Consider the following 14,248-nt stretch of genomic DNA (forward strand, 5'->3'; position numbering starts at 1 on the left):
CTGTTCACATCATATTCAATGGGAGTTTTACAATGGGATTACAATAAGAGCAACATGAGACCCAAAGGAAGCAATCTGACAAAGGTCCTCTTCCTTGCAAACTTGAATTTTATCAAGGCTACAAAGTGGATATGGCTGTACATAAAGGAAGTTTGAATGCCATGCAGATTGTCAGAACAGAAAACACTAAAAATACCCAGTAATGTGACGTTTGGATTACTGATTGAGCACATCAGGGAGAAGATAGAGGATTATTAAAGAAGAGTATTGTCTTTCTGCTCTTATTATTTTCATAAGTTTCTTATTAAAGCATATAGGATTAAATCCTGCTTCCACTGAAAAAGTGAGTGAACAACTTCCATGGGCTTCAATGGGATTAGTATTTGGCTGATAATGTATCAATTCATGTGGCGCTATATTTTTTCTATTCTCATAAATATACACAGAGGCTACAAGAACTTCCATTGAAATCCATGGGAGTTCTTGTATTTTGTGGGCTGAGGGAGGGGGGCAGGCAAAGTAAACATCAGAATTGCAAGGATTGTAGCCAGACAGCTTTGTGAAATTCCATCCTAATCATTTTCATATTTCAGTGAGATATGAGGCAGACATCTAGAAGTGCAAAGATTGTGAATGGCACAAATGGCATATTACATAAATGTGGGCTTTGCAGCTAAAAAATGTACTTTCTAACTAATACCAACCCCCAAAATACACTTTTCCAGCTAAATAATGCCAGCAAAAACTGTAAGTCCTATTTGTTGTGTTATGTAATTTTGTCATACTAATAAAATTATATTATACTATACAACAGAATGTAAAACTATACCTCTTTACCTGCCAAAACTAGCAATGGAAGCTTTGTACCATTGGAAAGGGGAGATTTCCAGCTTTTCAGCAGAGGAGATACTTCTGTCTCTGGAATGTTGTGAGCTATTGGGTCATGAAGTATCATAATACAATCTGAGCAAGATTGTACAGAGGAACAGTAAGTGAATGGTTCAGTATTTTGTTACATATCCCCCTTAATAAATCCAATTCCCCCATAATAAATATATTAACATACTGTTTTGATAATATTTAATGTAACATGGGAATACAACATACACTAAAGAGCATGAGCAAATAATTGTGAAAAACTATCAAATATGCAAAACTACCTAGGAGACTGAAGCACAGCTTTAAAATAATGCCTTAGTGCAACTGCATATGTTATCATTTGACATGTAAATATGATCTTGCCACCATCTCGGAATAATATCAGAAGATTCCAGGGCTTTTTTTTTTAAGAGGGGGGGAAATTGCTCTCTTCTGTGCAGCACACCACACTAATTTTCATCAAAAAGGGCAAATAAGTTATCCCAGAGACTCTACTGAATTATCTGATTTTTGCCCTTGTTGTAAACTGATTCTGTGCACACCTGATGCATGCGCCATACAGAATCTGTTCTAACTTTCTTTTATTCCCTGGCGTGAATGATCATAACCGACAGCAGAAGTGACTGACTAAAGGGCAAGAGAATCTAAGCTTAGAAAGTATAGATGAAAAGATTAGCTGTCATGGTACAATTGATAATGTAGGGTATCAGCAACCAAAGAGGCTAAAGAGAAGATCAATAATGTGCTAGTTCAGAATAAGGGACAAAAATTGCATGATGTCAGACAGACATGACATATATAATTGTCATATATGTGGACAGAATAGGTACACTGCACAATGTTTAATTACACTTCCATAGAACTAGTAAAAAATGTTTGACATAATGTTTTTCCATTGGAAGATATCATTTTGATTAAACCTAAACTTCCTGATGGAGTGTGTCAGGAATCATGGCCTGCAGCACAGTTAGACTTCAGGCAACCTAATGAGCACAGCTGGCCTGTAGTAGGCTACTTAATTGACTACACCACCTGAATGGTACCACTGACACTGGCTTCTAATTTTCCCCAGGGGTGCTCAACCCCTGCTCAGGCCTTGCCCCCACACCACCCCTTCCCTGCCTCTTTCTGCCCCCTTCCCCCGAGCACACCCCATCCCTGCTCCTCCCCCTCCCTCCCAGCACCTCCTGCACACTGTAGAACAGCTGATCTGAGGTGGGCGGGAAGCGTTGGGAGGGACGGGGAAGAGTTAATCGGTGGGGACTGCTGGCAGTGGGGAGAGAGTGGAGCTTGGCTGCCAGTGAGTACTAAGCACCTGCTAATGTTTTTCTGTGGGTGTTCCAGCCCTGGAGCACCCACAGAGTCGGTGCCTATTAGTGGTACCAGCTCAGCAGACTGGCTTTTAAGCCAAGCTGCAGCAATTCAATAGGTGGTCAAAGCATTTGCCCATGGCTGTGCTAGTTCCTGCCCTACTCTACTCCATTCCATTCCACTCCACGTAACGCAGTTCTGACCCTCAGCTCGGATTTCTCACTTTGGCTCTGACCCTTTGCTCTTGCATCAGGCCTCTGATTCCTGGCTCCTTAAACCATCTCTAACCACTGGACTCAATGCCTGCTCTCACCACTAGGTACAACCACCCATCTCCCAGGCACTGACAGATTGTGTCACTTTCAACTAATTTTTGTTTTGAACCCCCCCCAAAAAAAAAACATTGAAGTCAAAACATTCCATTCTAAAATGTCAAAATGTAGCATTGACTATTTAATTTCAGTGACTGTTTTTAAAATGTTCTATATCTATAGATAGATCTATACACACACACACTGAAATGAGATGTTTTTATTTTTATCAAAATTAAACATTTCATTTGACCCAAACCAAAAAATTTTCAGAAATTTCATCTTGTGGGAAACTTCCAAATTTTTTTTGTTCTCAATCAAAAAAAAAAAAAAGCAAGTTTCCATTTCACAGGAAATTCTGCAGATTTGAAATTCTGGTTCCCACACAGCTCTAGTGTTCCAGAGTCCCAGCAAGAAGCAGAACAATGTGCTGTACAGTACATTTCTGAACCCTCCCAGTGTGGGGAAAAGGGTTGTTCAAGGGGACTTGAAAAATATCAAACTATGCAATATCATAAATAATGTACTAACAAAGAAAACACCAGACCTGCTCAAGACAAAACCTGTCTTCTCCCATATCTTCAGAAAAATTTTCTCCCAGGACATTATTGCACTAGCAAATGAAGAGATGGTTGAAACAATTATGATACAGTGCTATGCCCCAATTGATTTGGGAGCTCAGTTTACATCTTTCGCTAAGAATTTTTGGCAGCAATGTTGTGAACACTGCCAACTGGAGCTGAAATTGATATCCATTCAGATTAGTGTCCCATGAAAAGTGTTCCCTATTAGGGCATTAACAATATACCTTCTAATTTGAGGGTTTGCATAATCATTTTGTTGGTACCAAAGAAAGTTTGAGTGAATATCTGTGACTCTTATTCTTTGTCCCTTATGGCTTCTGAAAGCTTCCCTCTACTGACAGAAATTGTTTAGCCTGCTTTGGTGAGAACAATCTACCAGCCACCATAAAGTATGAAATAATTTGATCAGTGCTCAAAAAGATGACTCTTGAAGCAAATGATCTGGTCAACTATTGCCCAGTGTCTAACTTAGCATTAATGAATAATCTATTGAGAAAATAAAAAGAGAGCATTTCCAACAACACTTAACTTCTACCATCATCCTAGACTCCATATGGTCAGGTTTTCAGTGAGGATCTGGTACTGGTCAACAATCGCCTTAAGCTATGGCAATGAACAAACAGTTATGATCAGGGTTCCTATTGTGAAATATTTCAGTATCATTTATTTTCCACACATATATAAACATTAACATTTTTATGCATTTTGTTATTTTATTTAGTGCTCCATTATCCAAGTCCCGTAACAAAGCAATCTTTTGTCCCAGATAGAATGGATAATTAAACTTACTGGTATACTCCTAAAAAGCCAGACCTGCTCAAGTTACCAAAGTAAATCTTACTCCACAGTGTATACTGTACTTTATAGTGTTCCAAAACAAATAATTAAGTTACAGTTAAGGTTTTAAAGTGCAATTCAAGAGAAAATATCAGTAAATACATACTTTTTACACACGTGGGCACATGCATGTACACACACAGAGATCATGTAAACAATTCTTGAACAAAATTAACACAAAATTCATGCACACACATACCATTGAACAAAACATATCTCAGTAGCAAGCATGCAAACAGCCATTGCTCCATCCTGTAACAAAATATTCACAATACTTATAGTCTAAATGAACCATTCATCTCCATTTTCAAAATTATACATAAATTTAAAACAATCTTTACGAGTAAGAATAAGGTAATAGGTCTGGCCTGTCCACAACAATTAGTCACAATCACATCCCTTATCATAGTATGTAAGCACATCCAAATTATAATAGTTTTTTTGCCGAGAAGAATAATTCCATGTACTTCTAATTAAAGAGATATCAGAGATTAGCAATTGTATGACTGATGTACTATATAAACATATATCAGTTCATAAAACCATGTCCACTATTTAAAAAAACAAATTGCCCTTGTCATAAAAAGCCATCACACTTGATACCATAGAACAAATATATGTGCATATTCAATTAGCCATATAGAAAATGTTAAGAAGGTATGTAAGGGCATTGTCCAACTCACATTAATTGATCAGTATTAAAATCAAAGGAAAGACTACCATTGTCTTCAACAGAAGCTGAATCAGATCGATAGATATGAAGAGCTATGATTGTTTGGGTGCTGGTGACTAAGAATTTTTCTGTTGAATAGTTTGTTTATGCATGAATCTAGCGTTTTTGGTTTTTTGTTAAGGTTTTTGTCAGAACTGTTTTAAAGTTGTAGTTGGCCAAAAAAAACATGAGAATATTTTTTTACCTTTCAAAAAGTGCTCACGTTTGAGGGCTTTCCACTTAAATTTTTTCTCCTACACTTTTGAAAGTCTATTTTTTTCTCCTCCCTTAAAATAATGAAACCATGTTATTATTAATAGTTCTTTGTTATGAAAAATTATAAAGGTGGAAGGAGAGTCAAAATATTCCTTTAAGACGTTTCAATGCATCTCTATAATATATTTAATCAATGAGGTTTTTATGGTTCTTACCATTTCTCATTTTATACCTCATATTATATAATTTTCCAGAGTATATGGAGAGTAATGGGCAAGGTATGGGAAGTGGAGTACTGAAGTTGGTCCATGGGGGAAGAGTGGTGCTGATGCCCATGTCCACCAACCCCTAAAGCCTAAGGCTTGTAAAGGGGATGTTTTTAAAGGCAGTGGTGGGGTTGCTGTGGGTTAATTTGGAAATGAAATTCCTAAGAGTCTCAAGGTATTTTCTAGTGTTAGTAATTTACAAATCATGTGCAAATCCTGTTTACCTTGAGCAGCATTGGGCAAATAGACACAGGCTTTTCCACTTGTCCAAACCCCAGTTAAGACACCACTAGGTCAGCCAAGAAACAGCTCCCTTCATTCTCACTCTTGGTGTCTGTCCAAATGCTTTTAGTGCACTGTCTCGTTGAATATTCTGCTTCCCTCTCTTCCCATCCTGATAACTCATTAGCCCAAAGCCAAAAGCTCTGGACAACATGGGTGAGCTTTGTGTAGCTGCTCTGCACATAAAGGAACCTCACAAAGATTTGTCCACAGAGACCAATTACTCTGCTAGTCTGTATTAGACAGAGAGTATTTACCCACTGAGTCCCCTTAGCAGCCATTTGGGTGCAGTTGCAGCTGCCAGACCTTAGAGTATTTGTATGCTTAAAGCATTTTATGCAATAGGAGGTGTATATGCAAATGAAATGTCAACTGTGTTGTGTGATTGAGTTACTTTTGATGCTGCAGTCCCAACAATGCTAGTTTGGCATCTGCAAAGGGTTTAAAGGAAAACATTGCCTATCATGCTGACCACTATTGTCTCATTGTTTCCTTGTACTCCCCTATCTTATACTGAAATTGTAAACTTTGGGGCAGGGATGGTCTTTTTGTTCCATGTTTGTATAGTGCCTACCACAAAAGGGTCTTGGTCCATGACTGGGTCTCCTAGGCACTACCACAATACAAATAAATACAATTATCTGTATCCTGACAACTCTCACATGGACAGAAACTAATCCTTGGGATGGAATGGAGCTTTGAGACAGAATGTTTGCTGGTGTAACTGAGGCTACGTCTACACTACCCGCCGTATCGGCGGGTAGCGATCGATTTTTCAGGGATCGATATATCGCGTCTCATCTAGACGCGATATATCGATCCCCGAACGCGCTTATATCGATTCCGGAACTCCACCACCGCGAACGGCGGTGGCGGCGTCGATATGGAGAGCCCCGGAGATCGATCCCGCGCCGTGAGGACGGGTAAGTTATCGATATAAGATACTTCGACTTCAGCTACGTTATTCACGTAGCTGAAGTTGCGTATCTTATATCGATTTTTCCCCTTAGTGTAGACCAGCCCTGAGAGGCAGTCAGACAGAAAGAGCAGCAGGACTGACAGAAGAAGCAGCATTGTGGAATTGAAAGTCATAAGGAAATTAGGTCCTTTCTTTATAGGATGCACTTTTCATGTAACAGAATCATTCTGGCGTTTGTATATGTTTGTACTGTCAAAATGCCCTTTTCATTACAGAGGTTATATAGTATAAATTCTACACTGGAGACATGTTATGAAATTACTGTGCAGAACTGAAGTAAAAACTTAATGTACTTGATGTAGTAAAACATATAGTTTGATAGAGTTGTAACGTAGGAAAGACATGCAGTTACGGTTTTAGATTGTTAACTATTTCAGATTAATGTATATAAAGCTGCCCTGCTGATTTCTGAGTTAACATATGTGTAATTCTGTGTCTTATTAAAATGCTCAATTATCAGTTTTTGTTTATAGTGAGACATCTTAGAGACACGCCTTATGCTGATGTGGAATATTTAAAAAAAACAAACCACAACCAAACCTATTAAATTAATATGCATTTACACCTGTTTGGCAGGTATTTCTAATGCAAGGTTCCTAATGCTTATGAAAAGGTGTGATTACCAAATTAATTTTTCAAAATATTGATACTAGCTCTTCTATAGCACTTTTCTTCAGTAGATTTCAAAGTACTTTACAAAGAAGGTACCATTTCCCCCCATTTTTAGGATGGGGAAATAAAGGTAAAGAGAGGTGACATGACTTACCCAAGGTGACCCAGCACGATGGTAGAAGAGTTGGGAATAGAACCAAGTGTCCTGAATCCCAGTTTGGTGCTATATCCACTTGGTCACATTGCCACCAAACAAAAAATTGAAAAATGTTGCTGTTTCTTTCACCAGTTCTAGCTAATATGTAATTATCTTAAAGTAGGAGAGACATATTTCCAACATATTTACACCACTAATGCTCTTAACTAGGGTAAATAAAAACCATTTTTAATTAAACAAATGCATTAGTCCTCAAAGAACACTATAAAACTTGTCTGAGACAAACTTCAGCAACTTTTGCTATGGCCCTGTTTCTTTTTCTGCAATACAGTTCACAAAATGTTTTTTTACAGTGAGAATCGTCTGATTTGTTTCAGCTCTCCCATAATTCAAAAATAGCTGATGGGATTCTGCTCAAAATTTCCACCAAAAAAACAAAACAAAAACAAAAAAAACTTGCCACTGACTAAGATCAGTTATGGAAAATTTCAGTTCAAAATGTTAATGTTCTGGAAAGTTATGAGGATCTAAAAATTGTGGATTATTGTGGAGCTTACTAGCTATAGCAGGCAGAGGCACTCGCTATAATTACTCTTTGTGTAAAGAATATAGGGCTGTATTCAGTTAAAACAATCAATCATCTACCATGTAAGAAGTCAGCTGCACCAAAAAAGGCAGTTTTTAAAAAATGACTTCTTTTATCTGGCAAAGAATGGACCAGAAAAGCATAATTCATTTGGAACTGGACATCAAGGCTCTTCTGAAAATCCTACCAGGAACCTAAAAACCTTTATAAATCTAGCTCTAAGCAACTTACCCAAGGTTACACAGGAATTCTGTGAAAGAGAAGGAAATTGAACTCAAGCCTCCCAAGTCCTAGGCTAGTTCTCTAGCCTGAGAGGATGGATTATACAGTGGCATCGAGGGAAGATCACTTCTAGGAATGAGAGGGCTATTCAGTTTCTATGCCAATTCATTCCTAGGCACCTCCAGCTGAGGCTGCTAATACAGGTGCAATTTGGTACCAACTGTGGTGGTGGTTTTTGTGATGAGAACACCTGACAATTGGGAACTGAAGCAAGACAAAAATGCCAGCTGTATTTTGTAATGAAATTAGTAACAAATTGATCAGCAGTTGAGACTGAAGCCACTTTGCAATAGAGCTCCATGTACAGGTCAAGTATTTAAGGCCAAATACAAACCAAAATGAAATTTCATTTACATTAACAAGGTCTAAATATGGATTTTGGTATCTGCTATACTTATATTTAATATGTGCAAAATGCCATAAAAAACCCCACAAGTATGCATAAGAAGCAAAGCAAAGTGGTAAACATACTGGAGATGGACACATTCACAATGCTAACACTACATTGCTTAAGGATCCTCAGGGATAGAAACATTTACTAATAACACATTATAGTTCACAATTCTAATATTACAATTTAAATTTGTTGTGATGGATGAAGGTTCCTAAGGGGAAATAATGCCTGTCAGGGTTCCCTCCCCACTCTGAACTACAGAGATGGGGACCTGCATGAAAGACCCCCTAAGCTTATTAACCCCTTACAGGTAAGTAATTCTGTACCTCTGGCCAGGAGGAATTTATGTTACTGCATGCATAAAGGTTGTTACCCTTCCCTTTATCTTTATGACAAAGCCAGACTCAAAAATCACAAACAGCAGGAAATAAAGATTAATCCCATGAGATCGCATAGTTAAAATTGTCTGGACAAGACCTTGGCAACAATGGTTGAGTAGAGTTGATTTGGGATGGGAATGCATGGTGTGTGTTTGTTAGCATCTGGCTGAGAGTATATGAGGGAGAATGTAATGCATATAGCTTTAATTTGTATTTTCTGTTTTTTTGTGGTTTTGAGTATGGCATAATTGTCCCTTAGGAACCTTAACTAGTTTTCACAAAATAGCTTTTATATCTGAATTTCCCCATTTTGATTTTTTTAGACAAACATTATTATTTGGCTTCATTTCAAAGTTTCAATTTTTGTTATTTCCACCTGATACAAATAATTTCTTCCCATTTCTCTGAAAGGCAAGAAAAAACCCTTTTTAAAAAAAAAAACAGGCAAACCATGTAAAATGGGGAAAAACATACTCTGACTCATTAGAGAAGTTGAAAATTATCCAAAGAACCAGTTACTAGGTTTAGATTTTGTTGTACTATAAGATGCAAATTAGACCTTTTTCAACAATTGTCATCAGTGATTCTAGCACTCTGCCTCCCTCATACTCAAGTTTGTTTGTTTCTTTTCAGCTGCATATTGTCCCCAACTGGAATCTCTCTACTCCTGGTAACAATCTGTTTAACTGCTTTGCCTTGGCAATCACTGTTGGCTCCTATAGTTGTTTGTGAGTCCAAAAGGTGGTCCAGATGAAAGCTGTGTTCTCCATTACTGTCCTCTGGTACAATTCTCCTCAAGTTGTTGGTTCCCTGTGTGACACTGCACCCCATTTTCTTCTTAGTAATATTATTATGCTATGGTTATAGCATAATTATGATGCATTTTATGCAAGATGAGTCATGTGCAATGTTGTTAGAAAAATTATGATTTTCTGAATATGATTATCCTATTTGTATGTGTGTATCATACAGATTATAAATATTGACTATGTATCTGTACTTCAAATGTAGTTATCCCTGAGTAACACCCATTAGACAAGATGCATTCAGTCTAGAGAGGTGGTTGGGAAGGGTCTATTCAGGGCAATGAGCCATTAGGGAAAACAATAGGCCTTAGGAGAAGCTTATCTCTCACCTGGAGAGCCTTTCTGAGAACGCTACAGACAGCCTGTGAGTGATGACTGCTGTGACTCTACAAGGACATGTGACTAGGCCACATGATGCTGGACTCCATCTTGGGATGTCAGTATTTTTCCATAGACTGGTCTGGAAACCAAGCTTTGGAACAAAGTATTCCCACCATATGCAAAAGCTATATAAGGCAGAGAGAGACATTATCTGGGGTTCTTCATTCCCTATATAAGAAGACTCCTGGAAACACCTGAGGAACAAAAACTGAACTGGGGGAAGTGCTGGACCCAGGCTAAAGAGATTTCTAGTCTGTGTTTGACACACCTGGGGATTCCAAGCTGTAAAGCAAGTGCAGCTTGACCCTTAAGGATCTGCAGCCTGCTTGTATCATTTTTCAGGATGAGAATCTGCTAATTCATATCCAATCTATTTAGTATATTAAGTTTAGTTTCCATTTTTTATTTATTTACTAGGTAATCTGCTTTGATCTGTTTGCTAAGACTTATAATCACTTAATCTTTTGTAGTTAATAAACTTGTTTATGTTTTAATCTAAACCAGTTAGCTTTGACTGGAGTGCTTGGGGGAAATCTCTGCTTGGTTACCACAAGTGTGCATTGTTCTCTTCACACTGAGGGAGAGACTGACCGGTTATTAAACCCATATTCTGGCCAGATTTGGCCAGGGTAGGATGGTACTGCTTTGTGGTCCCAGGCTGGGAAGCTGGTGCTTAGAGAGCCTGCATGTAACTGCAGCAGGGTGTGTCCCTACCTGTGTGAATGCTGGTTAAAATGCAGGCTAGAAGGCTTTGCAGCTTGTCACAGCAGTACAGTGGTAGAGGGAGCCCAGGCTGGTGGGTCAGGGAGCTCAGTGGTACCCCAGTTGTAGGTGGCATCCCGGGGGGAACCAGTCATACCCTGGTCCTCGCCAACATCTGAGTTCTCTTCTCCACTTGCTGCTCTTGGGAGGTCATTCTCTGGGTCTCCGTTCCTCTTCAGCTCTCAACTCTGGACTTTGATCTGGCTGGCTCTCTGTCATGGGGTAAGTGTACCCCCTCCCCTTTGTTGGCTGGAGGGAGGGGTGTAACAGGCCTGTGGTTAAGTTCTCTTGATTGCCCTTGACCTCAGGACAGTCTGGCCTAATGGCCAGAATCCACATAACTGCCCTCTCCCTCAGGATGGTGTTGCCTAATGGCCAGAGTCCATATTATTGCCCACTTTCTCAGGGCTGTGTTGCCTAATGGCCAGTGGGGAATAGTGAGCTGCCATCTAGGGGTGGGTGGCAGCTGGGGTAGGGGGACCTGGGCTGTCCGTGCTCCACCAGGTCCCAGCCCAGGGCCCTGTCAGTGGTGGGAGTATTCATCACTGAGTCAGCAGGGATCCTACTGAAACACACTGACATCCCTCAGCACAGTGGCTAGCCCATCCCCCTCCAGGCTACTTCCTACCATATCCCTTGAAGCAGTGACCCAGGCATCTCTGGGGTCTCCAGGTTCCTCAGCATAGGTAGCGCCAGGGGACTCTGAGCTCCCTCGGGTGTCTGTAGGCATCTGGGTATCTGCCTGAGTCTCAGCATCTCTGGCTTCCAAAGTCTGGGGCTTCTGCAACTCCCAGGCTGGGGCCTGCAGCAAGCATCCTCCCTCCTCAGCAGTCAGCCCAGACTGAGCTGAGCTGCTCCCTTTATACTACTTCTCCAATTGGCACATTCCCAGCAGGGACAAGGGGGCATGGCTTCCTCAGCCCACAATGTGGGGTTAACTCTTCCCTGTCCAGTGCAAGATAAGTGCTTCCCATCACACTCTCCAAAAAGAAATGTATTTCAGTGGAATTACTTTGGACTTACATTCGTGTTACTTTGGGCAGGTTTGGCCTTTCCTCTTTAAATTGTGTAGTGAGAAATTTATCTGATTAATCATTTGTATCAAAATAAAATCTTTTATTCCTAAAGAAAAAAAGTTGAGCTCCTTTGCTTAAAATCTCATAATGAGTTACTTCACCCTGCATTAAATTGTTGATATATAAAGGAACTACTTGATTACTGTTGTGTTTTACTAATTTCTGTGGAGTTCTATACTTTTTTTTAACCTCAAAGGTAGTTTTTGTTGTCATTGAAATATAACTGACTATCCAGTCTCTAGAAACTCCTTTATGTACATATTAAATGTATATATGTGTGTGTGAGGACGCTGCATTTTCATCATTTAAAAAAAAAATCTGTAAAGGGCTGTAAAAGAAAGCTATAAAGAATGGCTCTTTTAACAAAAAAGAAAGAACACTGATTCTCCGGTATTTTCTGTTTGGGAAGATTTAATTCTATTTAAAAAAACGCTTTTGGAAAAAAAGACTGTGATGAGTCTGTGTGGAAAAAAAAACAAATCAAATCAAGTTGTCAAGACTCAGAGTATGTTAGTAAGAGGAAATCACATAGGGAAGTGATGTAAATGGTGCTGTAAGTCACACATGGGTGTAGATTGGTCAGAAAATAGATGTCAGCTTCAAGGAGCAAAGTAGCACAACTTGTAACAGTTCGGCATTCAGTGGGGGTGCGCAGTGTGTGAAACTTATATTGGGGGTAGGGGGAAGTTGTAACAGTTAAAGCAATTAACATATGGGGTAAGCTAAAGCGTGTTCCCCCCAAACATCATGATATGCACCTACCATAGATCCTCACAGTTACGAACACGTTGGGAATGACAGTTGTTCGTAACTCTGAACAAAACATTATGGTTGTTCTTTCAAAAGTTTACAACTGAACATTGACTTAATACAGCTTTGAAACTTTACTATGCAGAAGAAAAATGCTGCTTTCCCTTTATTTTTTTAGTAGTTTATGTTTAACATAATACTTCACTTTATTTATTTATTTATGGTCTCTGCTGCTGCCTGATTGGATACTTAGGTTCCAAATGAGGTGTGTGGTTGACCGGTCAGTTCATAACTCTGGTGTTCATAACTCTGAGATTCTAGTGTACCTCTCTGTCTTAGGTACTTATATAGCCTCCCTTACCATAGTATTCAAGGGCCTCAATCTTTAATGAATGTATCTTTTCAACACCCCTCTGAGGTAAGGAAGTATAATTTTCCCCATTTAACTGGTGGGAAAACTGAGGCAGAGAGAGACTGCACAACTTGCCCAAGATCACACAAGAAATCTGCTGCAAGCAGGGAACTGAGCCCAGGTCACTGACTACCACCTGCAACACTGGACAATCCTTTCTCACCTACCTTATCTTTACATATGCCCATTATTTGTTTTTCCTGATTCACCACCTCCTTCTGTGCTCTGGGCATGAACATTGCTTGGTTTTACACACACACAGCCAAATTCCATGCTCTATCCTGCTTACACTAGCTGAAGTAACTCCTCTCAAGTCGGTTGAGATACTGCAGATTTGCATTGGTGGAACTGAGCAGATCTGATCTAATATCATTCATGGAAAACATCCTGAAAAGAGCCACTAGTCAAAATGTGATTTCCTGTCTGAGTGATAACAACTATGTAAAATAAATGTATATTTAACTAACTACACCAGTGGTTCACAAGTTGTTGGAGACTGAGGATCTCTCTTCCCCCAAACAGAGATTTGAATCCCTAAATAAATCTATTGAATGGTCTAAGTGTGCTAGGTTCATCAGTTTGCCATCATAGTGAAAATCCAACAGTCAGCTTCAGCTGCACTAGTTAAGCACAGCATACATAGACAGATCATCTCTAGAATGTAAGCTTGGACATGAAAGTTCAAATCTCAGGAATGTTGCTGCTACAATGACACCCTGATATAAGGCAATTCATACTCTGGAAAAGGACAGTGTCTTAAAACAATTTGCCTTTCTTCATTCTCTCTGTAGAAATGTGACATTTCATTTCATACCATTAGGATTTTTATTTCCAAACATATCTCATTTTAAGCAGTATTTTTTATTAGCTGAATTTTAGCTACTTTGTTCCCTGAATAAATAATTTTGTGAAATGTAGTTTGCTTTTTGGAATACAAATTCCTAGCTTGAGGTTCTTAGTTTTAACAGAAATAGATATACACAATAATCATATAGGTATTTAAAAAGTAAGCAGTGGGATTCACAACTATATGAAATATGTGGTTCTGTTAATGATAGATTCCAGCAGGAGTTAATATATTGAAATAATTATTGTATGTACACATTCTATTATTCAGCTGTATTTCAACAATGATGGCAAAACATTTTTTACTGCCGGAGCAAACCAGTAGGATTCATTATGTCCATCCAGATGAGTAATAGTACTAGATATTTTCCTTGACACAGACAGAGTGCCATTCCCTTAGGTGGGGCTAATCTGGTAAGTCTAGACA

At 39.0% G+C, this 14,248-nt stretch overlaps 1 protein-coding gene across 2 annotated transcripts in view; it reads right to left on the minus strand.

Annotated features, from left to right (window-relative positions):
- SYT14 (synaptotagmin 14) overlaps positions 1–8,043 on the minus strand; it is a 215,603-nt gene extending 207,560 nt beyond the window's left edge. The window contains exon 1 of one of the 2 annotated variants that reach the window (XM_045011363.1): positions 7,964–8,043. The gene's annotated coding sequence lies outside the window, so the exon portion shown is untranslated. The remainder of the gene's footprint in view (positions 1–7,963) is intronic. The other variant, XM_045011361.1, reaches the window with a different exon arrangement.
- Between the last annotated feature and the right edge of the window lie 6,205 nt (positions 8,044–14,248).

The sequence above is a fragment of the Mauremys mutica genome, chromosome 3 (genome assembly GCF_020497125.1).
Source record: "Mauremys mutica isolate MM-2020 ecotype Southern chromosome 3, ASM2049712v1, whole genome shotgun sequence".
Taxonomy (NCBI): domain Eukaryota; kingdom Metazoa; phylum Chordata; order Testudines; family Geoemydidae; genus Mauremys; species Mauremys mutica.